This window comes from Stenella coeruleoalba (assembly GCF_951394435.1).
Source record: "Stenella coeruleoalba genome assembly, contig: scaffold_195, whole genome shotgun sequence".
NCBI classification, from domain to species: Eukaryota; Metazoa; Chordata; class Mammalia; order Artiodactyla; family Delphinidae; genus Stenella; species Stenella coeruleoalba.
This window is the reverse complement of record NW_027645980.1, coordinates 508782-529060: the sequence shown is the minus strand read 5'-3', so window position 1 is coordinate 529060 and position 20279 is coordinate 508782. Positions and strand designations below refer to the sequence as shown.

At 43.7% G+C, this 20279-nt stretch overlaps 1 long non-coding RNA gene across 9 annotated transcripts in view; it reads left to right on the top strand.

Annotated features, from left to right (window-relative positions):
• LOC307181412 overlaps nucleotides 1-20279 on the top strand; it is a 505184-nt gene that overhangs the window by 41746 nt on the left and 443159 nt on the right. For 8 of the 9 annotated variants that reach the window (XR_013826727.1, XR_013826728.1, XR_013826730.1 and 5 more), the window contains exon 3: nucleotides 8799-8880. The exons of the other annotated variant lie outside the window; for it this stretch is intronic. This is a non-coding gene — a long non-coding RNA (uncharacterized lncRNA). The remainder of the gene's footprint in view (nucleotides 1-8798; nucleotides 8881-20279) is intronic. 9 annotated transcript variants of the gene reach the window in all.

The following is a 20279-nucleotide window of genomic DNA, read 5'->3' as shown; positions in this document are numbered from 1 at the left end:
TCATTTATAACTCTGCAGGTTTGTGAATTACAGTGCCCCTGAGCTCTTTCTTCAACTCGCTTTCTTGTGAGCTGGCCGCAACACCGCAGGATGGCTTCAGGCCCTAATCTGGTTCCGGCACGGCACGCTGAGCCTTTGGTTATTTCCTCTTCCTGGTGGGAAATGAGAGTTAAATTTGCCCGTCCAGACACCTCCAGCTAATCTCTCATTGGTTCTCGCTATTCCTGTTCATCTTCCACAGAAATTGCAAACTGGGCCAAACAGGAGGTTAAAGGCGATGACTCTCCAAGTCGGGAGAGTGTTAGTAAAGCGTCTGGAATGTTGCACCCGAGTACCAGGGGAGGAAAACTGAGACATATTTGAACACGTCTCCCGTTCACACGGATGATCATACTCTGGGTTCCACATGCATGTTTTAGCTGAAGGAAGAATACCTAAAACCTGGGTAGTTGAAACCCGTGGAATGGGTACCATGCAATATGACTTAAAAGGGTCTTCATTTGCTCACCGAACCTCTCCAATCCTATCACTGCTGCGTTTATGCCCCTGTACACATGCTTGATTCTCTTTCGGAGACATAGCAATCCATAGGTTTTAAGATACTTACTAGTCAGGTACATTCTTAGGCGTTTAATATGCGGTGTTGAGTCCATTTCGTTGAGCAAGGAGTAGCTCTTGTCTATTCCATATTTGGCTTAAGGAACTTTATCTGTGCTCATTTCAATCTCTAGTTTTATGCAGCACCCGAACTCACCTTTCCCCTTAAGCAAGCATAAGTTGGTTTTCTAAATTTGAGACCCTGTTCTGTTCTGTAATTCAGTTCCTGTGTAGCCAAGTTTACATTCCGTGTATTAGTGATATCTTATGATGTTTCTTTTTCTGTGTGACTTATTTCAGTTAGAATCATCATACCTGAATCCACTCATTGTGCTGCTAAGGGCCTGATGACACAGATTTCATTGCTGAGTGATATTGCTTTGTAAGTAAATACCACAACTTCTTTATCCATTTTTCACTTTCTGCGATGTTGAACTTGTACTGTAAATGAGGTTCTTGTAAACAGAGCCGTTCCAAACTTTGGGGTGGCTGTGTCTTTTTGATTTTAATTTCCCTAAGCTATAGGACCATAAGTGGAAGTGCCCTAGGTTCTGTTGCTTTGTTTTTTAGATGTTTCAGGAAACACCATACACTTCTCCAGAGTGGTTGTTGGCAATTTACATCCCGCCCATCAGCATAACAAGGTTCCCAGTTCTCCATGGCCTGTCCTGCCTTTCTGGATTTTACACTTTTTTCAGATGGCCCTTTTGACCGGGGGGAAGTGAGACTTCATTGTAGTGCAGATTTCCTTTGCAAGCTTGCTTGGTTGGCCAAAAAGGGCGTATGCGTTTTTTCCTGAATATATTCAGGAAAAAACGCATACGCCCTTTTTGGCCAAGTGCATCATTGTGGACGTTCTGCCTCTTTTCCTATGCTTTCAATGCAATTCCAGTCTACCTCCTGAAATCGGTTTCCTGCAATTCTGCCCCGCTTTCAAGTCCTCTTGGCAGCCTTACTTCAGTCTATTTTTGGACGATAGCTGTCATTTATAACTCTGCAGGTTTGTGAATTACAGTGCCCCTGAGCTCCTTTCTTCAACTCGCTTTCTTGTGACCTGGCCGCAACACCGCAGGATGTCTTCAGGCCCTAATCTGGTTCTGGCATGGCACGCTGAGCCTTTGGTTAATTCCTCTTCCTGGTGGGAAATGAGAGTTATATTTGCCCATCCAGACACCTCCAGCTAGTCTTTCATTGGTTCTCGCTATTCCTGTTCATCTTCCACAGAAATTGCAAACTGGGCCAAACAGGAAGTTAAAGGGACTGACTCTCCAAGTGGGGAGAGTGTTAGTAAAGCGTCTGGAATGTTGCACCCGAGTACCAGGGTACGAAAACTGAGACATATTTGAACACGTCTCCCGATCACATGGTTGATCATACTCTAGGTTCCACATGCATGTTTTAGATGAAGGAAGAATACCTTAAACTTGGGTAGTTGAAACCCGTGGAATGGGTACCATGCAATATGACTTCAAAGGGTCTTCATTTGCTCACGAACCTCTCCAATCCTATCACTGCTGCGTTTATGCCCCTGTACACATGCTTGATTCTCTTTCGGGGACATAGCAATCCATAGGTTTTAAGATACTTACGAGTCAGGTACATTCTTAGGCGTTTAATATGGGGTTTTGTGTCCATTTCGTTGAGCAAGGAATAGCTCTTGTGTATTCCATATTTGGCTTAAGGAACTTTATCTGTGCTCATTTCAATCTCTGGTTTTATGCTGCACCACAACTCACCTTTCACCTTAAGCAAGCATAAGTTGGTTTTCTAAATTTGAGACCCTGTTCTGTTTTGGAATGCAGTTCATGTGTAGCCAAGTTTACATTCCGTGTATTAGTGATATCTTATGATGTTTCTTTTTCTGTGTGACTTATTTCAGTTAGAATCATCGTACCTGAATCCACTCATTATGCTGCTACGGGCCTGATGACATAGATTTCATTGCTGAGTGATACTGCATTGTACGTAAGTACCACAAGTTCTTTATCCATTTTTCACTTTCTGTGATATTGAACTTGTACGGTAAACGAGGTTCTTGTAAATAGAGGCGTCCCAAACTTTGGGGTGGCTGTGTCTTTTTGATTTTAATTTCCCTAAGCTATAGGACCATAAGCGCAAGTGCCCTCGGCTCTGTTGCTTGGTTTTTTAGATGTTTCAGGAAACACCATACACTTCTCCTGAGTGTCTGTTGGCAATTTACATCCCGCCCATCAGCATAACAAGGCTCCCAGTTCTCCATGGCCTGTCCTGCCTTTCTGGATTTTACAGTTTTTTCAGATGGCCCTTTTGACCGGGGAGAAGTGAGACTTCATTGTAGTGCAGATTTCCTTTGCAAGTTTGCTTGGTTGTCCAAAAAGTGCGTATGCGTTTTTTCCTGAATATATTCAGGAAAAAACGCATACGCCCTTTTTGGCCAAGTGCATCATTGTGGACGTTCTGCCTCTTTTCCTATGCCTTCAATGCAATTCCAGTCTACATCCTGAAATCGGTTTCCTGCAATTCTGCTCCGCTTTCAAGTCCTCTTGGCAGCCTTACTTCAGTCTATTTTTGGACGATAGCTGTCATTTATAACTCTGCAGGTTTGTGAATTACAGTGCCCCTGAGCTCCTTTCTTCAACTCGCTTTCTTGTGACCTGGCCGCAACACCGCAGGATGTCTACAGGCCCTAATCTGGTTCCGGCACGGCACGCTGAGCCTTTGGTTAATTCCTCTTCCTGGTGGGAAATGAGAGTTAAATTTGCCCATCCAGACACCTCCAGCTAGTCTCTCATTGGTTCTCGCTATTCCTGTTCATCTTCCACAGAAATTGCAAACTGGGCCAAACAGGAGGTTAAAGGGACTGACTCTCCAAGTCGGGAGAGTGTTAGTAAAGCGTCTGGAATGTTGCACCCGAGTACCAGGGGAGGAAAACTGAGACATAGTTGAACACGTCTCCCGTTCACATGGTTGATCATACTCTGGGTTCCACATGCATGTTTTAGCTGAAGGAAGAATACCTTAAACCTGGAGAGTTGAGACCCGTGTAATGGGTACCATGCAATATGACTTCAAAGGGTCTTCATTTGCTCACCGAACCTCTCCAATCCTATCACTGCTGCGTTTATGCCCCTGTACACACGCTTGATTCTCTTTTGGAGACATAGCAATCCATAGGTTTTAAGATACTTACTTGTCAGGTACATTCTTAGGCGTTTAATATGGGGTTTTGAGTCCATTTCGTTGAGCAAGGAGTAGCTCTTGTCTATTCCATATTTGGCTTAAGGAACTTTATCTGTGCTCATTTCAATCTCTGGTTTTATGCAGCACCCCAACTCACCTTTCCCCTTAAGCAAGCATAAGTTGGTTTTCTAAATTTGAGACCCTGTTCTGTTCTGTAATTCAGTTCCTGTGTAGCCAAGTTTACATTCCGTGTATTACTGATATCTTATGATGTTTCTTTTTCTGTGTGACTTATTTCAGTTAGAATCATCATACCTGAATCCACTCATTGTGCTGCTAAGGGCCTGATGACACAGATTTCATTGCTGAGTGATATTGCTTTGTAAGTAAATACCACAACTTCTTTATCCATTTTTCACTTTCTGCGATGTTGAACTTGTACTGTAAACGAGGTTCTTGTAAACAGAGCCGTTCCAAACTTTGGGGTGGCTGTGTCTTTTTGATTTTAATTTCCCTAAGCTATAGGACCATAAGTGGAAGTGCCCTAGGTTCTGTTGCTTTGTTTTTTAGATGTTTCAGGAAACACCATACACTTCTCCTGAGTGTCTGTTGGCAATTTACATCCCGCCCATCAGCATAACAAGGCTCCCAGTTCTCCATGGCCTGTCCTGCCTTTCTGGATTTTACACTTTTTTCAGATGGCCCTTTTGACCGGGGGGAAGTGAGACTTCATTGTAGTGCAGATTTCCTTTGCAAGTTTGCTTGGTTGGCCGAAAAGGGCGTATGCGTTTTTTCCTGAATATATTCAGGAAAAAACGCATACGCCCTTTTTGGCCAAGTGCATCATTGTGGACGTTCTGCCTCTTTTCCTATGCTTTCAATGCAATTCCAGTCTACCTCCTGAAATCGGTTTCCTGCAATTCTGCCCCGCTTTCAAGTCCTCTTGGCAGCCTTACTTCAGTCTATTTTTGGACGATAGCTCTCATTTATAACTCTGCAGGTTTGTGAATTACAGTGCCCCTGAGCTCCTTTCTTCAACTCGCTTTCTTGTGGCCTGGCCGCAACACCGCAGGATGTCTTCAGGCCCTAATCTGGTTCTGGCACGGCACGCTGAGCCTTTGGTTATTTCCTCTTCCTGGTGGGAAATGAGAGTTAAATTTGCCCGTCCAGACACCTCCAGCTATTCTTTCATTGGTTCTCGCTATTCCTGTTCATCTTCCACAGAAATTGCAAACTGGGCCAAACAGGAGGTTAAAGGGACTGACTCTCCAAGTCGGGAGAGTGTTAGTAAAGCGTCTGGAATGTTGCACCCGAGTACCAGGGGAGGAAAACTGAGACATAGTTGAACACGTCTCCCGTTCACATGGTTGATCATACTCTGGGTTCCACATGCATGTTTTAGCTGAAGGAAGAATACCTTAAACCTGGAGAGTTGAGACCCGTGTAATGGGTACCATGCAATATGACTTCAAAGGGTCTTCATTTGCTCACCGAACCTCTCCAATCCTATCACTGCTGCGTTTATGCCCCTGTACACACGCTTGATTCTCTTTTGGAGACATAGCAATCCATAGGTTTTAAGATACTTACTAGTCAGGTACATTCTTAGGCGTTTAATATGGGGTTTTGAGTCCATTTCGTTGAGCAAGGAGTAGCTCTTGTCTATTCCATATTTGGCTTAAGGAACTTTATCTGTGCTCATTTCAATCTCTGGTTTTATGCAGCATCCCAACTCACCTTTCCCCTTAAGCAAGCATAAGTTGGTTTTCTAAATTTGAGACCCTGTTCTGTTTTGGAATGCAGTTCCTGTGTAGCCAAGTTTACATTCCGTGTATTAGTGATATCTTATGATGTTTCTTTTTCTGTGTGACTTATTTCAGTTAGAATCATCATACCTGAATCCACTCATTGTGCTGCTAAGGGCCTGATGACACAGATTTCATTGCTGAGTGATATTGCTTTGTAAGTAAATACCACAACTTCTTTATCCATTTTTCACTTTCTGCGATGTTGAACTTGTACTGTAAATGAGGTTCTTGTAAACAGAGCCATTCCAAACTTTGGGGTGGCTGTGTCTTTTTCATTTTAATTTCCCTAAGCTATAGGACCATAAGTGGAAGTGCCCTAGGTTCTGTTGCTTTGTTTTTCAGTTGTTTCAGGAAACACCATACACTTCTCCCAAGTGGTTCTTGGCAATTTACATCCCGCCCATCAGCATAACAAGGCTCCCAGTTCTCCATGGCCTGTCCTGCCTTTCTGGATTTTACACTTTTTTCAGATGGCCCTTTTGACCGGGGGGAAGTGAGACTTCATTGTAGTGCAGTTTTCCTTTGCAAGCTTGCTTGGTTGGCCAAAAAGGGCGTATGCGTTTTTTCCTGAATATATTCAGGAAAAAACGCATACGCCCTTTTTGGCCAAGTGCATCATTGTGGACGTTCTGCCTCTTTTCCTATGCTTTCAATGCAATTCCAGTCTACCTCCTGAAATCGTTTTCCTGCAATTCTGCCCCGCTTTCAAGTCCTCTTGGCAGCCTTACTTCAGTCTATTTTTGGACGATAGCTGTCATTTATAACTCTGCAGGTTTGTGAATTACAGTGCCCCTGAGTTCCTTTCTTCAACTCGCTTTTTTGTGACCTGGCCGCAACACCGCAGGATGGTTTCAGGCCCTAATCTGGTTTCGGCCCGGCATGCTGAGCCTTTGGTTAATTCCTCTTCCTGGTGGGAAATGAGAGTTGAATTTGCCCGTCCAGACACCTCCAGCTAGCCTCTCATTGGTTCTCGCTATTCCTGTTCATCTTCCGCAGAAATTGCAAACTGGGCCAAACAGGAGGTTAAAGGGACTGACTCTCCAAGTCGGGAGAGTGTTAGTAAAGCGTCTGGAATGTTGCACCCGAGTACCAGGGGAGGAAAACTGAGACATATTTGAACACGTCTCCCGTTCACATGGTTGATCATACTCTGGGTTCCACATTCATGTTTTAGCTGAAGGAAGAATACCTTAAACCTGGAGAGTTGAGACCCGTGTAATGGGTACCATGCAATATGACTTAAAAGGGTCTTCATTTGCTCACCGAACCTCCCCAATCCTATCACTGCTGCGTTTATGCCCCTGTGCACACGCTTCATTCTCTTTTGGAGACATAGCAATCCATAGGTTTTAAGACACTTACTAGTCAGGTACATTCTTAGGCGTTTAATATGGGGTTTTGAGTCCATTTCGTTGAGCAAGGAGTAGCTCTTGTCTATTCCATATTTGGCTTAAGGAACTTTATCTGTGCTCATTTCAGTCTCTGGTTTTATGCAGCACCCCAACTCACCATTCCCCTTAAGCAAGCATAAGTTGGTTTTCTAAATTTGAGACCCTGTTCTGTTTTGGAATGCAGTTCCTGTGTAGCCAAGTTTACATTCCGTGTATTAGTGATATCTTATGATGTTTCTTTTTCTGTGTGACTTATTTCAGTTAGAATCATCATACCTGAATCCACTCATTGTGCTGCTAAGGGCCTGATGACACAGATTTCATTGCTGAGTGATATTGCTTTGTAAGTAAATACCACAACTTCTTTATCCATTTTTCACTTTCTGCGATGTTGAACTTGTACTGTAAACGAGGTTCTTGTAAACAGAGCCGTTCCAAACTTTGGGGTGGCTGTGTCTTTTTCATTTTAATTTCCCTAAGCTATAGGACCATAAGTGGAAGTGCCCTAGGTTCTGTTGCTTTGTTTTTTAGATGTTTCAGGAAACACCATACACTTCTCCCGAGTGGTTGTTGGCAAATTACATCCCGCCCATCAGCATAACAAGGCTCCCAGTTCTCCATGGCCTGTCCTGCCTTTCTGGATTTTACACTTTTTTCAGATGGCCCTTTTGACCGGGGGGAAGTGAGACTTCATTGTAGTGCAGATTTCCTTTGCAAGTTTGCTTGGTTGGCCAAAAAGTGCGTATGCGTTTTTTCCTGAATATATTCAGGAAAAAACGCATACGCCCTTTTTGGCCAAGTGCATCATTGTGGACGTTCTGCCTCTTTTCCTATGCTTTCAATGCAATTCCAGTCTACCTCCTGAAATCGGTTTCCTGCAATTCTGCCCCGCTTTCAAGTCCTCTTGGCAGCCTTACTTCAGTCTATTTTTGGACGATAGCTGTCATTTATAACTCTGCAGGTTTGTGAATTACAGTGCCCCTGAGCTCCTTTCTTCAACTCGCTTTCTTGTGACCTGGCCGCAACACCGCAGGATGTCTTCAGGCCCTAATCTGGTTCTGGCATGGCACGCTGAGCCTTTGGTTAATTCCTCTTCCTGGTGGGAAATGAGAGTTATATTTGCCCATCCAGACACCTCCAGCTAGTCTTTCATTGGTTCTCGCTATTCCTGTTCATCTTCCACAGAAATTGCAAACTGGGCTAAACAGGAAGTTAAAGGGACTGACTCTCCAAGTCGGGAGAGTGTTAGTAAAGCGTCTGGAATGTTGCACCCGAGTACCAGGGTACGAAAACTGAGACATATTTGAACACGTCTCCTGATCACATGGTTGATCATACTCTAGGTTCCACATGCATGTTTTAGATGAAGGAAGAATACCTTAAACCTGGTTAGTTGAAACCCGTGGAATGGGTACCATGCAATATGACTTCAAAGGGTCTTCATTTGCTCACGAACCTCTCCAATCCTATCACTGCTGCGTTTATGCCCCTGTACACATGCTTGATTCTCTTTTGGAGACATAGTAATCCATAGGTTTTAAGATACTTACTAGTCAGGTGCATACTTAGGCGTTTAATATGGGGTTTTGTGTCCATTTCGTTGAGCAAGGAGTAGCTCTTGTGTATTCCATATTTGGCTTAAGGAACTTTATCTGTGCTCATTTAATCTCTGGTTTTATGCAGCACCCCAACTCACCTTTCACCTTAAGCAAGCATAAGTTGGTTTTCTAAATTTGAGACCCTGTTCTGTTTTGGAATGCAGTTCATGTGTAGCCAAGTTTACATTCCGTGTATTAGTGATATCTTATGATGTTTCTTTTTCTGTGTGACTTATTTCAGTTAGAATCATCGTACCTGAATCCACTCATTATGCTGCTACGGGCCTGATGACATAGATTTCATTGCTGAATGATACTGCATTGTACGTAAGTACCACAAGTACTTTATCCATTTTTCACTTTCTGTGATATTGAACTTGTACGGTAAACGAGGTTCTTGTAAACGGAGGCGTCCCAAACCTTGGGGTGGCTGTGTCTTTTTGATTTTAATTTCCCTAAGCTATAGGACCATAAGCGCAAGTGCCCTCGGCTCTGTTGCTTTGTTTTTTAGATGTTTCAGGAAACACCATACACTTCTCCTGAGTGTCTGTTGGCAATTTACATCCCGCCCATCAGCATAACAAGGCTCCCAGTTCTCCATGGCCTGTCCTGCCTTTCTGGATTTTACACTTTTTTCAGATGGCCCTTTTGACCGGGGGGAAGTGAGACTTCATTGTAGTGCAGATTTCCTTTGCAAGTTTGCTTGGTTGGCGGAAAAGGGCGTATGCGTTTTTTCCTGAATATATTCAGGAAAAAACGCATACGCCCTTTTTGGCCAAGTGCATCATTGTGGACGTTCTGCCTCTTTTCCTATGCTTTCAATGCAATTCCAGTCTACCTCCTGAAATCGGTTTCCTGCAATTCTGCCCCGCTTTCAAGTCCTCTTGGCAGCCTTACTTCAGTCTATTTTTGGACGATAGCTGTCATTTATAACTCTGCAGGTTTGTGAATTACAGTGCCCCTGAGCTCCTTTCTTCAACTCGCTTTCTTGTGGCCTGGCCGCAACACCGCAGGATGTCTTCAGGCCCTAATCTGGTTCTGGCACGGCACGCTGAGCCTTTGGTTAATTCCTCTTCCTGGTGGGAAATGAGAGTTAAATTTGCCCGTCCAGACACCTCCAGCTAGCCTCTCATTGGTTTTCGCTATTCCTGTTCATCTTCCGCAGAAATTGCAAACTGGGCCAAACAGGAGGTTAAAGGGACTGACTCTCCAAGTCGGGAGAGTGTTAGTAAAGCGTCTGGAATGTTGCACCCGAGTACCAGGGGAGGAAAACTGAGACATATTTGAACACGTCTCCCGTTCACATGGTTGATCATACTTGGGTTCCACATGCATGTTTTAGCTGAATGAAGAATACCTTAAACCTGGAGAGTTGAGACCCGTGTAATGGGTACCATGCAATATGACTTCAAAGGGTCTTCATTTGCTCACCGAACCTCCCCAATCCTATCACTGCTGCGTTTATGCCCCTGTACACACGCTTGATTCTCTTTTGGAGACATAGCAATCCATAGGTTTTAAGATACTTACTAGTCAGGTACATTCTTAGGCGTTTAATATGGGGTTTTGAGTCCATTTCGTTGAGCAAGGAGTAGCTCTTGTCTATTCCATATTTGGCTTAAGGAACTTTATCTGTGCTCATTTCAATCTCTGGTTTTATGCAGCACCCCAACTCACCTTTCCCCTTAAGCAAGCATAAGTTGGTTTTCTAAATTTGAGACCCTGTTCTGTTTTGGAATGCAGTTCCTGTGTAGCCAAGTTTACATTCCGTGTATTAGTGATATCTTATGATGTTTCTTTTTCTGTGTGACTTATTTCAGTTAGAATCATCATACCTGAATCCACTCATTGTGCTGCTAAGGGCCTGATGACACAGATTTCATTGCTGAGTGATATTGCTTTGTAAGTAAATACCACAACTTCTTTATCCATTTTTCACTTTCTGCGATGTTGAACTTGTACTGTAAACGAGGTTCTTGTAAACAGAGCCGTTCCACACTTTGGGGTGGCTGTGTCTTTTTCATTTTAATTTCCCTAAGCTATAGGACCATAAGTGGAAGTGCCCTAGGTTCTGTTGCTTTGTTTTTTAGATGTTTCAGGAAACACCATACACTTCTCCCGAGTGGTTGTTGGCAAATTACATCCCGCCCATCAGCATAACAAGGCTCCCAGTTCTCCATGGCCTGTCCTGCCTTTCTGGATTTTACACTTTTTTCAGATGGCCCTTTTGACCGGGGGGAAGTGAGACTTCATTGTAGTGCAGATTTCCTTTGCAAGCTTGCTTGGTTGGCCAAAAAGGGCGTATGCGTTTTTTCCTGAATATATTCAGGAAAAAACGCATACGCCCTTTTTGGCCAAGTGCATCATTGTGGACGTTCTGCCTCTTTTCCTATGCTTTCAATGCAATTCCAGTCTACCTCCTGAAATCGGTTTCCTGCAATTCTGCCCCGCTTTCAAGTCCTCTTGGCAGCCTTACTTCAGTCTATTTTTGGACGATAGCTGTCATTTATAACTCTGCAGGTTTGTGAATTACAGTGCCCCTGAGCTCCTTTCTTCAACTCGCTTTCTTGTGACCTGGCTGCAACACCGCAGGATGGCTTCAGGCCCTAATCTTGTTCCGGCACGGCACGCTGAGCCTTTGGTTAATTCCTCTTCCTGGTGGGAAATGAGAGTTAAATTTGCCCGTCCAGACACCTCCAGGTAGTCTCTCATTGGTTCTCGCTATTCCTGTTCATCTTCCGCAGAAATTGCAAACTGGGCCAAACAGGAGGTTAAAGGGACTGACTCTCCAAGTGGGGAGAGTGTTAGTAAAGCGTCTGGAATGTTGCACCCGAGTACCAGGGGAGGAAAACTGAGACATATTTGAACACGTCTCCCGTTCACATGGTTGATCATACTCTGGGTTCCACATGCATGTTTTAGCTGAAGGAAGAATACCTTAAACCTGGAGAGTTAAGACCCGTGTAATGGGTACCATGCAATATGACTTAAAAGGGTCTTCATTTGCTCACCGAACCTCCCCAATCCTATCACTGCTGCGTTTATGCCCCTGTACACATGCTTGATTCTCTTTCGGAGACATAGCAATCCATAGGTTTTAAGATACTTACTAGTCAGGTACATTCTTAGGCGTTTAATATGGGGTTTTGAGATCATTTCGTTGAGCAAGGAGTAGCTCTTGTCTATTCCATATTTGGCTTAAGGAACTTTATCTGTGCTCATTTCAATCTCTGGTTTTATGCAGCACCCCAACTCACCTTTCCCCTTAAGCAAGCATAAGTTGGTTTTCTAAATTTGAGACCCTGTTCTGTTTTGGAATGCAGTTCCTGTGTAGCCAAGTTTACATTCCGTGTATTAGTGATATCTTATGATGTTTCTTTTTCTGTGTGACTTATTTCAGTTAGAATCATCATACCTGAATCCACTCATTATGCTGCTACGGGCCTGATGACATAGATTTCATTGCTGAGTGATACTGCATTGTACGTAAGTACCACAAGTACTTTATCCATTTTTCACTTTCTGTGATATTGAACTTGTACGGTAAACGAGGTTCTTGTAAACGGAGGTGTCCCAAGCTTTGGGGTGGCTGTGTCTTTTTGATTTTAATTTCCCTAAGCTATAGGACCATAAGTGGAAGTGCCCTAGGCTCTGATGCTTTGTTTTTTAGATGTTTCAGGAAACACCATACACTTCTCCTGAGTGTCTGTTGGCAATTTACATCCCGCCCATCAGCATAACAAGGCTCCCAGTTCTCCATGGCCTGTCCTGCCTTTCTGGAGTTTACACTTTTTTCAGATGACCCTTTTGACCGGAGAGAAGTGAGACTTCATTGTAGTGCAGATTTCCTTTGCAAGTTTGCTTGGTTGGCCAAAAAGGGCGTATGCATTTTTTCCTGAATATATTCAGGAAAAAACGCATACGCCCTTTTTGGCCAAGTGCATCATTGTGGACGTTCTGCCTCTTTTCCTATGCCTTCAATGCAATTCCAGTCTACCTCCTGAAATCGGTTTCCTGCAATTCTGCCCCGCTTTCAAGTCCTCTTGGCAGCCTTACTTCAGTCTATTTTTGGACGATAGCTGTCATTTATAACTCTGCAGGTTTGTGAATTACAGTGCCCCTGAGCTCCTTTCTTCAACTCGCTTTCTTGTGACCTGGCCGCAACACCGCAGGATGTCTACAGGCCCTAATCTGGTTCCGGCATGGCACGCTGAGCCTTTGGTTAATTCCTCTTCCTGGTGGGAAATGAGAGTTAAATTTGCCCATCCAGACACCTCCAGCTAGTCTCTCATTGGTTCTCGCTATTCCTGTTCATCTTCCACAGAAATTGCAAACTGGGCCAAACAGGAGGTTAAAGGGACTGACTCTCCAAGTGGGGAGAGTGTTAGTAAAGCGTCTGGAAAGTTGAACCCGAGTACCAGGGTACGAAAACTGACACATATTTGAACACGTCTCCCGATCACATGGTTGATCATAATCTAGGTTCCACATGCATGTTTTAGCTGAAGGAACAATACCTTAAACCTGGAGAGTTGAGACCCGTGGAATGGGTACCATGCAATATGACTTCAAAGGGTCTTAATTTGCTCACGAACCCCTCCAATCCTATCACTGCTGCATTTATGCCCATGTACACATGCTTGATTCTCTTTCGGAGACATAGCAATCCATAGGTTTTAAGATACTTACTAGTCAGGTACATTCTTAGGCGTTTAATATGCGGTGTTGAGTCCATTTCGTTGAGCAAGGAGTAGCTCTTGTCTATTCCATATTTGGCTTAAGGAACTTTATCTGTGCTCATTTCAATCTCTGGTTTTATGCAGCACCCCAACTCACCTTTCCCCTTAAGCAAGCATAAGTTGGTTTTCTAAATTTGAGACCCTGTTCTGTTCAGTAATTCAGTTCCTGTGTAGCCAACTTTACATTCCGTGTATTAGTCATATCTTATGATGTTTCTTTTTCTGTGTGACTTATTTCAGTTAGAATCATCATACCTGAATCCACTCATTGTGATGCTAAGGGCCTGATGACACAGATTTCATTGCTGAGTGATATTGCTTTGTAAGTAAATACCACAACTTCTTTATCCATTTTTCACTTTCTGCGATGTTGAACTTGTACTGTAAACGAGGTTCTTGTAAACAGAGCCGTTCCACACTTTGGGGTGGCTGTGTCTTTTTGATTTTAATTTCCCTAAGCTATAGGACCATAAGTGGAAGTGCCCTAGGTTCTGTTGCTTTGTTTTTTAGATGTTTCAGGAAACACCATACACTTCTCCCAAGTGGTTGTTGGCAATTTACATCCCGCCCATCAGCATAACAAGTCTCCCAGTTCTCCATGGCCTGTCCTGCCTTTCTGGATTTTACACTTTTTTCAGATGGCCCTTTTGACCGGGGGGAAGTGAGACTTCATTGTAGTGCAGATTTCCTTTGCAAGCTTGCTTGGTTGGCCAAAAAGGGCGTATGCGTTTTTTCCTGAATATATTCAGGAAAAAACGCATACGCCCTTTTTGGCCAAGTGCATCATTGTGGACGTTCTGCCTCTTTTCCTATGCTTTCAATGCAATTCCAGTCTACCTCCTGAAATCGGTTTCCTGCAATTCTGCCCCGCTTTCAAGTCCTCTTGGCAGCCTTACTTCAGTATATTTTTGGACGATAGCTCTCATTTATAACTCTGCAGGTTTGTGAATTACAGTGCCCCTGAGCTCCTTTCTTCAACTCGCTTTCTTATGGCCTGGCTGCAACACCGCAGGATGTCTTCAGGCCCTAATCTGGTTCTGGCACGGCACGCTGAGCCTTTGGTTAATTCCTCTTCCTGGTGGGAAATGAGAGTTAAATTTGCCCGACCAGACACCTCCAGCTAGTCTCTCATTGGTTCTCCCTATTCCTGTTCATCTTCCGCAGAAATTGCAAACTGGGCCAAACAGGAGGTTAAAGGCGCTGACTCTCCAAGTGGGGTGAGTGTTAGTAAAGCGTCTGGAATGTTGCACCCGAGTACCAGGGGAGGAAAACTGAGACATATTTGAACACGTCTCCCGTTCACATGGTTGATCATACTTGGGTTCCACATGCATGTTTTAGCTGAAGGAAGAATACCTTAAACCTGGGTATTTGAAACCCGTGGAATGGGTACCATGCAATATGATTTCAAAGGGTGTTCATTTGCTCACCGAACCTCTCCAATCCTATCACTGCTGCGTTTATGCCCCTGTACACATGCTTGATTCTCTTTCGGAGACATAGCAATCCATAGGTTTTAAGATACTTACTAGTCAGGTACATTCTTAGGCGTTTAATATGCGGTGTTGAGTCCATTTCGTTGAGCAAGGAGTAGCTCTTGTCTATTCCATATTTGGCTTAAGGAACTTTATCTGTGCTCATTTCAATCTCTGGTTTTATGCAGCACCCCAACTCACCTTTCCCCTTAAGCAAGCATAAGTTGGTTTTCTAAATTTGAGACCCTGTTCTGTTCTGTAATTCAGTTCCTGTGTAGCCAAGTTTACATTCCGTGTATTACTGATATCTTATGATGTTTCTTTTTCTGTGTGACTTATTTCAGTTAGAATCATCATACCTGAATCCACTCATTGTGATGCTAAGGGCCTGATGACACAGATTTCATTGCTGAGTGATATTGCTTTGTAAGTAAATACCACAACTTCTTTATCCATTTTTCACTTTCTTCGATGTTGAACTTGTACTGTAAACGAGGTTCTTGTAAACAGAGCCGTTCCAAACTTTGGGGTGGCTGTGTCTTTTTGATTTTAATTTCCCTAAGCTATAGGACCATAAGTGGAAGTGCCCTAGGTTCTGTTGCTTTGTTTTTTAGATGTTTCAGGAAACACCATACACTTCTCCCAAGTGGTTGTTGGCAATTTACATCCCGCCCATCAGCATAACAAGTCTCCCAGTTCTCCATGGCCTGTCCTGCCTTTCTGGATTTTACACTTTTTTCAGATGGCCCTTTTGACCGGGGGGAAGTGAGACTTCATTGTAGTGCAGATTTCCTTTGCAAGCTTGCTTGGTTGGCCAAAAAGGGCGTATGCGTTTTTTCCTGAATATATTCAGGAAAAAACGCATACGCCCTTTTTGGCCAAGTGCATCATTGTGGACGTTCTGCCTCTTTTCCTATGCTTTCAATGCAATTCCAGTCTACCTCCTGAAATCGGTTTCCTGCAATTCTGCCCCGCTTTCAAGTCCTCTTGGCAGCCTTACTTCAGTCTATTTTTGGACGATAGCTGTCATTTATAACTCTGCAGGTTTGTGAATTACAGTGCCCCTGATCTCCTTTCTTCAACTCGCTTTCTTGTGGCCTGGCCGCAACACCGCAGGATGTCTTCAGGCCCTAATCTGGTTCTGGCACGGCACGCTGAGCCTTTGGTTAATTCCTCTTCCTGGTGGGAAATGAGAGTTAAATTTGCCCGTCCAGACACCTCCAGCTAGCCTCTCATTGGTTTTCGCTATTCCTGTTCATCTTCCGCAGAAATTGCAAACTGGGCCAAACAGGAGGTTAAAGGGACTGACTCTCCAAGTCGGGAGAGTGTTAGTAAAGCGTCTGGAATGTTGCACCCGAGTACCAGGGGAGGAAAACTGAGACATATTTGAACACGTCTCCCGTTCACATGGTTGATCATACTTGGGTTCCACATGCATGTTTTAGCTGAATGAAGAATACCTTAAACCTGGAGAGTTGAGACCCGTGTAATGGGTACCATGCAATATGACTTCAAAGGGTCTTCATTTGCTCACCGAACCTCCCCAATCCTATCACTGCTGCGTTTATGCCCCTGTACACACGCTTGATTCTCTTTTGGAGACATAGCAATCCATAGGTTTTAAGATACTTACTAGTCAGGTACATTCTTAGGCGTTTAATATGGGGTTTTGAGTCCATTTCGTTGAGCAAGGAGTAGCTCTTGTCTATTCCATATTTGGCTTAAGGAACTTTATCTGTGCTCATTTCAATCTCTGGTTTTATGCAGCACCCCAACTCACCTTTCCCCTTAAGCAAGCATAAGTTGGTTTTCTAAATTTGAGACCCTGTTCTGTTTTGGAATGCAGTTCCTGTGTAGCCAAGTTTACATTCCGTGTATTAGTGATATCTTATGATGTTTCTTTTTCTGTGTGACTTATTTCAGTTAGAATCATCATACCTGAATCCACTCATTGTGCTGCTAAGGGCCTGATGACACAGATTTCATTGCTGAGTGATATTGCTTTGTAAGTAAATACCACAACTTCTTTATCCATTTTTCACTTTCTGCGATGTTGAACTTGTACTGTAAACGAGGTTCTTGTAAACAGAGCCGTTCCACACTTTGGGGTGGCTGTGTCTTTTTCATTTTAATTTCCCTAAGCTATAGGACCATAAGTGGAAGTGCCCTAGGTTCTGTTGCTTTGTTTTTTAGATGTTTCAGGAAACACCATACACTTCTCCCGAGTGGTTGTTGGCAAATTACATCCCGCCCATCAGCATAACAAGGCTCCCAGTTCTCCATGGCCTGTCCTGCCTTTCTGGATTTTACACTTTTTTCAGATGGCCCTTTTGACCGGGGGGAAGTGAGACTTCATTGTAGTGCAGATTTCCTTTGCAAGCTTGCTTGGTTGGCCAAAAAGGGCGTATGCGTTTTTTCCTGAATATATTCAGGAAAAAACGCATACGCCCTTTTTGGCCAAGTGCATCATTGTGGACGTTCTGCCTCTTTTCCTATGCTTTCAATGCAATTCCAGTCTACCTCCTGAAATCGGTTTCCTGCAATTCTGCCCCGCTTTCAAGTCCTCTTGGCAGCCTTACTTCAGTCTATTTTTGGACGATAGCTGTCATTTATAACTCTGCAGGTTTGTGAATTACAGTGCCCCTGAGCTCCTTTCTTCAACTCGCTTTCTTGTGACCTGGCTGCAACACCGCAGGATGGCTTCAGGCCCTAATCTTGTTCCGGCACGGCACGCTGAGCCTTTGGTTAATTCCTCTTCCTGGTGGGAAATGAGAGTTAAATTTGCCCGTCCAGACACCTCCAGGTAGTCTCTCATTGGTTCTCGCTATTCCTGTTCATCTTCCGCAGAAATTGCAAACTGGGCCAAACAGGAGGTTAAAGGGACTGACTCTCCAAGTGGGGAGAGTGTTAGTAAAGCGTCTGGAATGTTGCACCCGAGTACCAGGGGAGGAAAACTGAGACATATTTGAACACGTCTCCCGTTCACATGGTTGATCATACTCTGGGTTCCACATGCATGTTTTAGCTGAAGGAAGAATACCTTAAACCTGGAGAGTTAAGACCCGTGTAATGGGTACCATGCAATATGACTTAAAAGGGTCTTCATTTGCTCACCGAACCTCCCCAATCCTATCACTGCTGCGTTTATGCCCCTGTACACATGCTTGATTCTCTTTCGGAGACATAGCAATCCATAGGTTTTAAGATACTTACTAGTCAGGTACATTCTTAGGCGTTTAATATGGGGTTTTGAGATCATTTCGTTGAGCAAGGAGTAGCTCTTGTCTATTCCATATTTGGCTTAAGGAACTTTATCTGTGCTCATTTCAATCTCTGGTTTTATGCAGCACCCCAACTCACCTTTCCCCTTAAGCAAGCATAAGTTGGTTTTCTAAATTTGAGACCCTGTTCTGTTTTGGAATGCAGTTCCTGTGTAGCCAAGTTTACATTCCGTGTATTAGTGATATCTTATGATGTTTCTTTTTCTGTGTGACTTATTTCAGTTAGAATCATCATACCTGAATCCACTCATTATGCTGCTACGGGCCTGATGACATAGATTTCATTGCTGAGTGATACTGCATTGTACGTAAGTACCACAAGTACTTTATCCATTTTTCACTTTCTGTGATATTGAACTTGTACGGTAAACGAGGTTCTTGTAAACGGAGGTGTCCCAAGCTTTGGGGTGGCTGTGTCTTTTTGATTTTAATTTCCCTAAGCTATAGGACCATAAGTGGAAGTGCCCTAGGCTCTGATGCTTTGTTTTTTAGATGTTTCAGGAAACACCATACACTTCTCCTGAGTGTCTGTTGGCAATTTACATCCCGCCCATCAGCATAACAAGGCTCCCAGTTCTCCATGGCCTGTCCTGCCTTTCTGGAGTTTACACTTTTTTCAGATGACCCTTTTGACCGGAGAGAAGTGAGACTTCATTGTAGTGCAGATTTCCTTTGCAAGTTTGCTTGGTTGGCCAAAAAGGGCGTATGCATTTTTTCCTGAATATATTCAGGAAAAAACGCATACGCCCTTTTTGGCCAAGTGCATCATTGTGGACATTCTGCCTCTTTTCCTATGCCTTCAATGCAATTCCAGTCTACCTCCTGAAATCGGTTTCCTGCAATTCTGCCCCGCTTTCAAGTCCTCTTGGCAGCCTTACTTCAGTCTATTTTTGGACGATAGCTGTCATTTATAACTCTGCAGGTTTGTGAATTACAGTGCCCCTGAGCTCCTTTCTTCAACTCGCTTTCTTGTGACCTGGCCGCAACACCGCAGGATGTCTACAGGCCCTAATCTGGTTCCGGCATGGCACGCTGAGCCTTTGGTTAATTCCTCTTCCTGGTGGGAAATGAGAGTTAAATTTGCCCATCCAGACACCTCCAGCTAGTCTCTCATTGGTTCTCGCTATTCCTGTTCATCTTCCACAGAAATTGCAAACTGGGCCAAACAGGAGGTTAAAGGGACTGACTCTCCAAGTGGGGAGAGTGTTAGTAAAGCGTCTGGAAAGTTGAACCCGAGTACCAGGGTACGAAAACTGACACATATTTGAACACGTCTCCCGATCACATGGTTGATCATAATCTAGGTTCCACATGCATGTTTTAGCTGAAGGAACAATACCTTAAACCTGGAGAGTTGAGACCCGTGGAATGGGTACCATGCAATATGACTTCAAAGGGTCTTAATTTGCTCACGAACCCCTCCAATCCTATCACTGCTGCATTTATGCCCATGTACACATGCTTGATTCTCTTTCGGAGACATAGCAATCCATAGGTTTTAAGATACTTACTAGTCAGGTACATTCTTAGGCGTTTAATATGCGGTGTTGAGTCCATTTCGGTGAGCAAGGAGTAGCTCTTGTCTATTCCATATTTGGCTTAAGGAACTTTATCTGTGCTCATTTCAATCTCTGGTTTTATGCAGCACCCCAACTCACCTTTCCCCTTAAGCAAGCATAAGTTGGTTTTCTAAATTTGAGACCCTGTTCTGTTCAGTAATTCAGTTCCTGTGTAGCCAACTTTACATTCCGTGTATTAGTCATATCTTATGATGTTTCTTTTTCTGTGTGACTTATTTCAGTTAGAATCATCATACCTGAATCCACTCATTGTGATGCTAAGGGCCTGATGACACAGATTTCATTGCTGAGTGATATTGCTTTGTAAGTAAATACCACAACTTCTTTATCCATTTTTCACTTTCTGCGATGTTGAACTTGTACTGTAAACGAGGTTCTTGTAAACAGAGCCGTTCCACACTTTGGGGTGGCTGTGTCTTTTTGATTTTAATTTCCCTAAGCTATAGGACCATAAGTGGAAGTGCCCTAGGTTCTGTTGCTTTGTTTTTTAGATGTTTCAGGAAACACCATACACTTCTCCCAAGTGGTTGTTGGCAATTTACATCCCGCCCATCAGCATAACAAGTCTCCCAGTTCTCCATGGCCTGTCCTGCCTTTCTGGATTTTACACTTTTTTCAGATGGCCCTTTTGACCGGGGGGAAGTGAGACTT